The sequence below is a fragment of the Eumetopias jubatus genome, unplaced genomic scaffold, assembly GCF_037043125.1.
Source record: "Eumetopias jubatus isolate StellerSeaLion01/CBP00866 unplaced genomic scaffold, mEumJub1_p1.0 scaffold_9, whole genome shotgun sequence".
In the NCBI taxonomy this organism is placed as follows: domain Eukaryota; kingdom Metazoa; phylum Chordata; class Mammalia; order Carnivora; family Otariidae; genus Eumetopias; species Eumetopias jubatus.
The window spans coordinates 8,964,073-8,971,796 of record NW_028274815.1 but is presented as its reverse complement, the minus strand read 5'-3'; positions in this window follow the sequence as shown (position 1 = coordinate 8,971,796).

Genomic DNA, 7,724 nt, shown 5'->3' with positions numbered 1-7,724 from the left:
CGCACGGCGCGCTTTGTCACCCCCATGCCTTTGCTCTTACCCTTCGGCCTGGAATTGCTATCCTCTTGTCTGGTTTCAGAATTCCGTCTTCGTTCCGGACCTGGCATAAAGCCCTCCTTCCACTTCCCTGCCCTCGTGCCCGCAGTCAGTACCCGTGTCGGGTGGCCATCCTCCTCAACTGCTGTTGCGTTTTCCCGCCTGGCATTGCGTGCTCTCGGACTGGAGGGACTATCTGATGTGTTCGTGTTCCTCACGTCTCTGTACAGTTCCATACGTTTTTGCTGGTTGGTAAGAAAAGTGACCTGATGTCATTCCACCCAACTCCCAAGAATTTAAAAACCCTGATTTTGCAAAAACACAGACCAACAAACTGAATTTTCACTGGAAGAAAAAAAAGTTAAAATTGTGCCCGTTTTGCAGTTTGTTCGAGGTTACAGCACGCCTGCCCAACATCCTTGTGGTGTGAGCGCGCTGTTTTCAAGAGAGGGGGGCTTTAAACGTGTGACAGTTATGAGCCCTTTTGGCCTGGCCTTTGGTCCCAGGGACGCACGTGTGGGCTGGTGTCAAGTTCGATGCTGGACGTTGCACAAGTGAGTGTTCGTGCTGCTAAAGGCTTGAGGACCTGGAGACAGAACCAGCATTTCTCTTGGGAGCATGAATGGTAAGTCATGTCTCAAAATCTCCGAAATCTGCTACTTGATTATCTCCCCAAATTAAAAACGGAAACCAGAATAAAGCCACATATGTCATTAAAAGCGAGCCCCCCTGTCACCCTGTGAGTTGGCTTTTGAAGGCCGCCACCATTGGCTTACCCGCTGCCGCGGGCCGCACAGCTGAGGATGAGGTGGCGCGTCCTGGCTGTCACTCGCTCTGACCACTGGCGGCCTGTTCGCCGTAGGGCCCATCGTCCTCCCAGGTGGGCGGGGCTGTTTGGGTGGCCTTCGGAGGACAGGAGGGGGCGCAGTAGAGAAGGGGTACGCAGAGAGAAGGTAGAGAATGGAGTGAAAAATGAAGGAGAGAAGGCAGGCTCTTCCGGAGACCAGCCCTGGAGTCAGGGGGACTTTAAATTGGAGGATGACGCTTGGCCTCTGCTGTCCCATCACCTCCAGAGGAATAGGGGTGGCTTCTCTGACAGTTTGGGAAACGGAAGTGGGCATGAGAGGCTCAGTCCCTCCCGTGTTTCCTCTCTTCCTGCCTATGGAAGTAGGCGCCTTGACTCCCCCCAGTGGAGCCTGCGGTGGCTAGACCAGCGGTTCTCGACGGGGGGAACATTCCCCGAGGGACATTTGGCAGTGTCTGGGAATGCTTTTTTGGTCTATAAAGTTTATCTTGGGGCACCTGGGTGGTTCAGTCATTGGAGTGTCTGACTCTTGATTTCGGTTCAGGTCATGATCTCAATGTTTGTGGGATGGAGCCCTGTGTCGGGCTCCGTGTTCCGTGGGGAGTCTGCTTGGGGTTCTCTCCCTCTCTTTCTGTCCCGCCCCCTGCTTGTGCACACACTCTCTTTCTCTCAAATAAATCTTAAAATGATTTTTTTTTAATTAAGAAAAAAAATAAAGTTCATCTTTCTGAAAAGTTCCAAAACTAGCATGCATGGAACATAGGAAATTTAAGAAATTAGATAAACTGCTAGTTTATTCCCATTATTTAACCTGGGGTTAGTTTGTTAAGTTAAAGTTCTATATTGGTTTGAGAGTGATTGGTGGTGACAAAAAAACTATCCAGAATGATGAGTCTTGAGATATCTGGGCTTTAAAAGGGTAGCAGGGTCCTGGAAAATGCCAATTTGTATCTTTTAGGAATGGGCCAAATGTAAATACATGTAACCACTGCCATCAAGCACTGCAAACGTAAGACAGTTGCTTATCAACAACACAACCGACTCAATCCATTTGTTGGTCACTAGTGTAATGGGAGTCTAATTCAAATTTATGGGATGATTGCCATCTAGTGGAGAATCCATAGTTGTTCAGATTTCTTCACTTGCTTCCAATTAAGCAGATGCTGCTAGAGAATGGCTTTGACTTTAAAAAGAATTTTTCAGGTCCCATTCTGGTTAATGAAGTGAATTTGATACTGTTTTTTTTTTTTAAAGATTTTATTTATTTATTTGACAGAGAGAGAGATAGCAAGAGAGGGAACACAAGCAGGGGGAGCGGGAGAGGGAGAAGCAGGCTCCCCGCCGAGAAGGGAGCCCGATGCGGGGCTCGATCCCAGGACCCTGGGATCATGACCTGAGCCGAAGGCAGACGCTTAACGACTGAGTCACCCAGGCGCCTTTGATACTGATTTTTATGTGTTAACATTTAAGTAGAATAACTTGGAAAGGAGAAATGTACAGCTGCTAACTTAAATCAGCATAATATCTGGGCTACCTCCATTTTTCTGTCCTTGTTTATAGTCTCGTCTGCAGAGATCTTGCTTGTCTTGCTGCTCCTCAGGACATCACACTGGCCCATGACATTGGACCTGTTGCTCAGGAAGCAGCACGTAGCTCAGGTGTAAGACATACGTGTGCCAAAGTGGTAGACAAACCAGTACTGTCTCAGTCAGGGTCCCGTAAGGAAACCTGGGTAGGTTTTGTTGTCAACTCTTACAACAGAGGTGAGTTAATACAAGAAGGCTGGAGTAGCAAGAAGGGGACACTGAGGTAGCAAATATCTGACGGGAGCCAGAACAAGGAAGAAAGCCCCTCCCTCCTTCTGCTCTCCTTTCTCTTACCCTTGCTTCTTCTCTGACCCCAACCAGCCGGCTGGGGATTCAGGAAGTGGAGGATGCAGAGCCCAGCCCCAGCACAAAATGGGAGGGCGGGCCCGGATCTGAGAGAGCGAACACCCAGCGGAACCCGGAGCCGCCCCGGCTCTGCCCTCGGCCAACGCTAGGCAAGTCGCCCCGTTTGCTCCTCCGTAGCTTCATTGTCAACGGCTTTTGTGGTTCACAGAGTCTGTGATGCTAGGTTGGCACCTGACTCCAAGACGACCCTAAGTCCAGGTGCATGCCCGGGACAGGAATTGTTTCTTAGATTTGCATTCCGAGGGTGTGTTTCCTAACAAGCCAGGCTCACGGGGGCTCTCATCTCGCTCATCGGCACCGTCCTTCACTGTGATCAGGACAAGAATTTGATGTATGGCTCCTTCACCTCCAAGGCTTCCTTACGTTCTCTTTGTGCCTCTTGTCAGGGTCCAGGCTGAAGAGAGAGGGCTCTTCCCTAGCTTTCGCCTCCAGATAGCCTGAAACTGTGGGGAGCGGAGGGAGCCCTGCAGCCTCTTTGCAACCTGGGAGCAGTGTCCACAAAGGTGGCCACTCCAGCCGTTCACCCTGCCGTGGAATTTGGGGCCGAGGATGTAGCCCGCTGGTCCTTAAGCTGTCCACGGTCCAACACAGATCCCCCAGGCTCTTGAACGGAGTGTGTGTGTGGTTGTAGCTGGGAGGTGCTCCCTGGCGATTCTGTAGCATTTTGGTCACGAAGCAGAGGTGTTGTGTAGGCGGAGAGAAAAGAAAACCATTCGCTCTACATCAGGTTGGCAACGGAGTTCCCCTGCACACTTGGTCTGGAATCTACTCTAGGTGTTCACAAACGCAGCTGCTGTAATGGAAAAATAAAGAACATAAATAAAATTGATGGAGAAAAATTATTTTCAGATTGACCCAGACTTGCATGGGGCCTGTTAATACTTTTAAGTACGTAAAGTATTTTTGATGTACAGGCCTGGCACATAGCACATTACTATAGAGGTATTCGATTAGTTAAAAAAAAAAAATCCAATTGAAATGAAGCTGACCTGAATTCTGTTTTAGTTGAGACTATAATTGAATGGATGTTTATACTTGGATCTTGATTGGTCCATCAGAGGGTCTCCTTCCCTGGTAGGGGCCTGGTGCTTCTTTCAAGGTGCTGGGCTGACCTGTGTGCTAAAGCAGGTGACATTTGGAGCCACCCACAGCCTTCCATGCATACTGTTGCTGCCGTGAAAGCTCTGGCCAAAAGCCAGGTGAGTTTCACCTCCCTAAGTAGTGGGTGGTGATTCACAGGCTTTATGTTCCCCTGAAGAAAAAAACTGCAGTACATCTGCTGTTAATTTCCTACCGCAGCCTATAGTGGGGTGCTTCTGTCTTTGGGACTGAGTGTCAGAAGAGCCTAACGAGCTGTCCTTACCTGTGAATCAGTTCTGTTAAGCCCATTTTATAACTAACGTTATGCCCAAGAGGTCCATAGGTTGGAGCCGGTTTTGTGGATCGTTTGTATGCATTGCTGTGATCGTTCCGTCCCCAAGGGCATACCCTTCCTCTGCGCACTGAGCCTCCTGTGGCTGTACCCACAGTCCTGCCAGGGAGAGGCAGCCACCACTCTGGTGGCTTTGAGGCTTCGGAACATGCCCAAGCCTTTCTCAGTCCCCTTCGGAGTGTGTGCCAGCCATCTCAGGAGCAGGGCAAACATTCGGGGCAAGTGCACCGCTTCCGTCGTCCTGATCCACAACACCAGGGGGACCTCCTTGGATGCTAAGGCGCTCGTTGACAGCCTGCAGAAATCTCCAGGGAAAAATGTGCACCTTCTAGAGAAGGAGACCAGGCAAAGCAAACCTAGACCCGTCATCAAGAAGGCAAGCTGAACGCAGATATTCTTAGGTCTGAATAGACAGCCCAGATGTGGATGACAAATGAGGATTTTAGGCTGTCACTCCATCTCACGGCTGACTTCAAGTCACTGTGTTGAGAAATGGCAGAGGTGTGGGGCAGGCATGACAGTGGTCCCCAAGGGTGTGGGGAGGTTAACGGCCCGGACGCAAAGTCACAGGGGCCGGGGTTAGAGGCTGTTCACTCCCAAATGCCAAACTCCTGCTTGGGGCTTATAACATTGTCATCTTGATAGTGACCCCAAGGCAGGCCTTCCCAAAAGGCTGTTTCCAGACCTGGAATGGAGAGTAAGACAGAAAATGTGGGAAAGAGTGGTCCAATTTCACAAAGAAAAGGATGAAAGTAGACTTTAAATGAAGAATGGATGGTGCAACTCATGGCTTGGTGTGATTCTCAAAAAGAAAATGTCCCTCTTTCAGTAATATAAAAAGTCAGACTTCACATTTTTAAAATAATTACAGGGGCACCTGGGTGGCTCAGTCAGTTAAGCATCTGACTCTTGAGCTTGGCTCAGGTCTTGATCTCAGGGTCGTGAGTTCAAGCAGGAGCCACTAGCTATATGTGACTATTTAAGTCCAAATAGTAATCAATCAATTAATTAATTAATTTTTAAATAGGCTCCATGCCTAGCATGGAGCCTAATGCGGGGCTTGAACTCACGACTCTGTGATCAAGACCTGAACCGAGGGCGCCTGGGTGGCTCAGATGGTTAAGCGTCTGCCTTCGGCTCAGGTCATGATCCCAGGGTCCTGGGATCAAGTCCTGCACTGGGCTCCCTGCTCCTTGGGAGCCTGCTTCTCCCTCTGCCTCCCTCTCTCTCTCTCTCTCTCTCTCTCTGTCTCTCATGAATAAGTAAATAAAATCTTAAAAAAAAAAAAAGACCTGAACCGAGATCAAGAGTCAGATACTTAACAGATTGAGCCACCCAGGCGCTCCTAAATTGTAATTAATTTAAAATTAAATAAAATGCAAAATTCAATTCCTAAATCCCACTTGCAACATTTCAAGTGCTCAATGGCCAGATGTGGCAGATAGCTCCCACCCTGGATGGCACAGAGAACAGTTTTGTCTCAAGAAAAGTTTTATGGAACAAAATTCTATAAACTTATATTGTAGCAACCCCCCAATATATAATATAATGGTAAACATTATATCATATGTTATAATATACAATATAATGTTAACACATTATATTATACGTAATATGTAATATAATGTTACTACATTATAACTTCACCAGTTACATTTCATTATGTAAATATTTAATCAACAGATGTTCCATTGTCAAAGATTAACCACAGGGATTCTAATCAGAAGTTAAGCTATTAGGGGTGCCTAGCTCAGTTGGTGGAATGTGCGACTCTCAATCTCGGGGTTATGAGTTCGAGCCCCACACTGGGTGTAGAGATTGCTTAAAAAATCTTTTAAAAAAAGAAGTTAAGCTATTAAAGTAGTTCAGCTGGTTTATCTAGCAGCATGCTTATCAATAAAGCATATTAGCCATGAATTTTGTACTCCTGGTAAATATGGAACACATCTAAATGAAATACAAACTCAGACACCAGCTGGCTGCTTAACCGAAGCGTGCTTGATTAGCAGCATTGAGCCAGAGTCTTGGGTGCTCGTGACTGGGTAAGTCTCTCATAGAACAAGTGTGATGACCATCTCACTAAACGGGCTTTTTTTTTTTTTTTAATCTCTACTCATTTTTCCCCTAAAAAGGGGTGGGGGAGGAAAAAGAAATTACATAATCCTTATATGTTATGAGATGAGAAAGCATAAATTAAAACTTCAAAGAAACAGAACTTTGCCTCTTCCTGTGAGTAAAACAAACATGGTTAGTAATTTTGTGTATCTGTAGTATCTTTTATTTTTTCTAGGATTGTGCCGTAGCCCGTATAAAGAATCCATACTTTGAACTGATTTCCCATTTGGGAAAATATTTTCAGGTTGGCGATTTCTTAGCCTCTGGTTGACAAAAACGTGTTAGTGGTGGAAAAAAATCAGACTTGAAAGAAACATGGAAATTTGCTTAGTTAATAGCCTTTGGAAAAAAGTTTCATCTAACATATGGTTACTTAATCAAATCGTATAAGCTGGTGAATGAGAGATAAGGTCATAGCACTGACTTGCTATTTATATTGCTGAGTACTTGTCAGCTTTCTGGAGAAGCTGAACATCATGTCCAGTACTTTGCAAAATTCTTTGGGATCCTCTCATGATAACTTCAGTAGAAAATGTCAACCAAGCCAACTTGGCTGTCTGTAGGCAGGCTCTTGTGTTATATTTAACTTCAGGGAAAATATATTTACAGTCCTTTCAAAGAATCATCCTGCTCACTTGCACTGCTGGATTTAAGTCGGTACAAAAGGAAAATTGGGCTGAAGGTAAATGTTATATTTGGACAATGAATTGGCAGCAATTTCAAGCCACACCCAGATCTGGCATGCTTTTAGGAATCATATTAGATTTCATGGCTGTTACAACTATTATCTACTCCTAATAATTACTTCTTTTTTTTAAAAGATTTTATTTATTTATTTGACAGAGGGAGACACAGCAAGAGAGGGAACACGAGCAGGGGGAGTGAGAGAGGGAGAAGCAGGCTTCCCGCTGAGCAGGGAGCCCAACGTGGGGCTCGATCCCAGGACCCTGGGATCGTGACCTGAGCTGAAGGCAGACGCTTAACGACTGAGCCACCCAGGCGCCCCTAGATAATTACTTTTATTGAGCCCTTATCATGTGCCAGTCACTAGAGCACGAGATATAAATAGTTTAGTCCCCACATTATCTTGTCAGGTGGGCATCATTTCCTCATTTTAGAAATGAGAAAGCCAAGGCTCCAGCAGGCAAGTGACATGCCTGCCCTGGGCTACATAGCTAGTCAGCACCTGCCAGCCAGGATTTGGACCCAAGACAGCAGGATTCAGTCCCAAACTCCCTTTAGAAACAAAGGTGAGGGGTGCCTGGGTGGCTCAGTCACTAAGCGTCTGCCTTCGGCTCAGGTCATGATCCCGGGGTCCGGGGATCGAGCCCCGCGTCGGGCTCCCTGCTCAGCCGGGAGCCTGCTTCTCCCTCTGACCCTCCCT